Below are 3,274 nucleotides of genomic sequence, written 5' to 3' on the forward strand. Positions count from 1 at the left end.
TTTCTGAATGTTGAGCTTTAAGCCAACTTTTTCACTCTCCACTTTCACTTTCATCAAGAGGCTCTTTAGTTCTTCTTGACTTTCTGCCATAAAGGTGGTATCATCTGCATATCTGAGGTTATTGATATTTCTTCCAGCAATCTTGATTCCAGCTTGTGCTTCTTCCAGCCCAGCATTTCTCATGATGTGCTCTGCATATAAGTTAAATAAGCAGGGTGACAATATACAGCCTTGACGTACCTCATTTGCTGTTTGGGACCAGTCTATTGTTCCATGTCCAATTCTAACTGTTGCTTCCTGACCTGCATACAGATTTCTCAAGAGGCAGGTCAGGTCGTCTGGTATGCCCTTCTCTTTCAGAATTTTCCAGTTTGTTGTGATCCACACAGTCAAAGGCTTTGGCATAGTCAATAAAGCAAAAATAGATGTTTTTCTGGAACTCTCTTGCTTTTTCAATGATCCAGCGGATGTTGGCAATTTGATCTCTGGTTCCTCTGCCTTTTCTAAAACCAGCTTGGACATCTGGAAGTTCACAATTCACATATTGCTGAAGCCTGGCTTGGATAATTTTGAGCATTACTTTACTAGCGTGTGAGATGAGTGCAATTGTGTGGTAGTTTGAGCATTCTTTGGCATTGCCTTTCTTTGGGATTGGAATGAAAACTGACCTTTTCCAGTCCTGAGGCCACTGCTGAGTTTTCCAACTTTGCTGGCATATTGAGTGCAGCACTTTCACCACATCATCTTTTAGGATATGAAATAGCTCAACTGGAATTCCATCACCTCCACCAGCTCTGTTCGTAGTGATGCTTCCTAAGGCCCACTTGACTTCACATTCCAGGATGTCTGGCTCTAGGTGAGTGATCACACCATCATGATTATCTGGGTCGTGAAGATCTTTTTTGTACAGTTCTTCTATGTCACGAGGGAATTACGCATTAAACCAACAATGCGATACCCCACCACACCGATTAGGATGACAACATCAAATGCTGACAAGGATGTGAAGCAACAGGAACTCATTCACTGCTGGTGAGAATGCAAAATGGTAAGAGTTTGGCAGTTTCTTACAAAGTTTCAATAGTCTTTTTGTAAGATCAAGTAACTGCTCTCCTGAGTTGCAAGTGTTATGTCCATGCACAAACGTGGATGTAAATGTTCACAGCGGCTTCATTAATAATTGCCAAAAACCGGAGGCAACCAAGTCCTTCAAAATGTGAATAGATAAAATAGGTACAGCTGTGCAATGTATGGAAATGAGCAATCAAGCCCCAAAGCCAGGGAGGAAATTTAAGTGCATTATTGCTTTTGAAAGAAGCCAGTCTGAAAGCCATACCATATGATTCCAACTATATGACATTCTGGAAAAGGCAAAACTAGAGACAGTAAAAAGATCCGTGGTGATCCATTTTTAACGTCCGTCCGCATGTGTTACTCAATCCTGCTGATGGGGAGCCTGGGGCTCGGTCAGATAAGCGTGCACAGTGAATGTGTAGCAAAAGAGGCTTCAGGACTGGAACTCCTGTGTTTGTGGTGGGCAGATGTGGTCCCAGGGTCCTGCGGTGGGTCTCTGTGCTAAGGAGCGTGCTAAAATGTAGTTGCAGAACTGAAAAGGAGATGAGAGATCATCTAGCTCAGAGGTTCCCAGCCCTGGTTATACATCAGAACCACCTGGGATACTGTTTTAACCAGAGATTCTGTTTTAATTGGTCTGTGGGGAAGGTGGGGAGGCAAGCATCCATCCATTATTTGAAAACATCCCAGATTCATTCTAATGTAGGGCCAGAGCAGAGAACCACCAATCTAGTCCTATTTCCAGACCATCTATGGAGTCCTATTTACGGATATAGACAAGTTCCAAAGAGGGGCAGGAAGATGGAATGGGCTGCCTAAAACCCAAGTTAGAGGCAAAACCACTAATCTCTGCTTCCTGGTCCACTTCTTTAAGAATCATTTTTCTTATTTAATGTCATGAAACTTTTTGAGCCCCTATTTGCCCAGCACTGGCTTAATGAAAATGCACCCAACAGGTTAGCCCCTGCGTTCCTGGAACCCCCACAAGATCTGGAAGACGTGGGTAGCAAATACGGGGGTCATGCACTGTCCCTGAATGTTGGACTTCGCCATGGAGCTCCCCACTGAGTGGTAGGCCGTGTGTCTGATGGACGTGATGGCAGGCGTGAGGCATTCATGGGGACAGGTTGGCTTCCTGCATCTGACCCATTTCTGTACATATAACAGGTCCTAGGGTTTCCCTGGTGGATCAGAGAGTAAAGGATCTGCCTGCAATGCAGAAGACTGGGGTTCGATCCCGGGGCAGGAAAGATACCCTGGAGAAGGGAATGGCAGCCAACCCACTCCAGTATTCTTGCCTGGAGAATTCCATGGACAGAGGAGCCTGGTGGGCTACAGTCAATGGGGTTGCAAAGAGTCGGACACAACTAAGTGACACTGGTCCAGTGAGGCCGCAGTTTGCACCATTTTATGATGATTTACAGAATCTCAGGTCTCCTCCTCCTCTCTCTTTAATGGCCCTAAAAGGGGTCACCAGCAGAGAAAAAGCAGGGTTGAGGTTCAGAACCCCAACTCTATCTAGTTTATGCATGCTAAGTCGCTTCAGTTGTGTCCGACTGTGCGATCCTATGGACTGCAACTTGCCAGGCTCCTCTGACCATGGGATTCTCCAGGCAAGAATACTGGAGTGGGTTGCCATGCCTTCCTCCAGGGGATCTTCCCCACCCTCGGGTTGTAACACCCCTGTCTGTTACATCTAACCTGCATTGGCAGGCGAGTTCTTTACTGCTAGCACCACCTGGGAAGCCTGGCTTATGTTTAGACCTTGGAAAAGTTCCTGAACCTTTCTGGGCTTATTTTTCTCTTTGGGAAAATGGATGCCATGATACCTGCTCTCTGGTTACTTCACTGCATTGTAAGGAGGCACCAAATCATAGGAGAGTATGCACATCAAAGTGCATTTTAAGTGGTTAAGTGGTGATGAGTGATTTTAATTGCTATAATAGTTAACACCGAATGTTCATATTAGGCCAATAGCTGATCAGCTATAGCTTATCCAATAAGCTTTGCAAGAACTTTGCAACTTTTTCCCCCCATTTTGCTACTGCTGCTGCTGCTGCTGCTAAGTCACTTCAGTCATGTCCGACTCTGGCGACCCCATAGACGGAAGCCCACCAGGCTCCACCGTCCCTGGGATTCTCCAGGCAAGAACACTGGAGTGGGTTGCCATTTCCTCCTCCAATGCATGAAAGTGAAAAGT

The sequence above is a fragment of the Bison bison genome, unplaced genomic scaffold (genome assembly GCF_000754665.1).
Source record: "Bison bison bison isolate TAMUID 2011002044 unplaced genomic scaffold, Bison_UMD1.0 scf7180017864516, whole genome shotgun sequence".
NCBI lineage: Eukaryota > Metazoa > Chordata > Mammalia > Artiodactyla > Bovidae > Bison > Bison bison.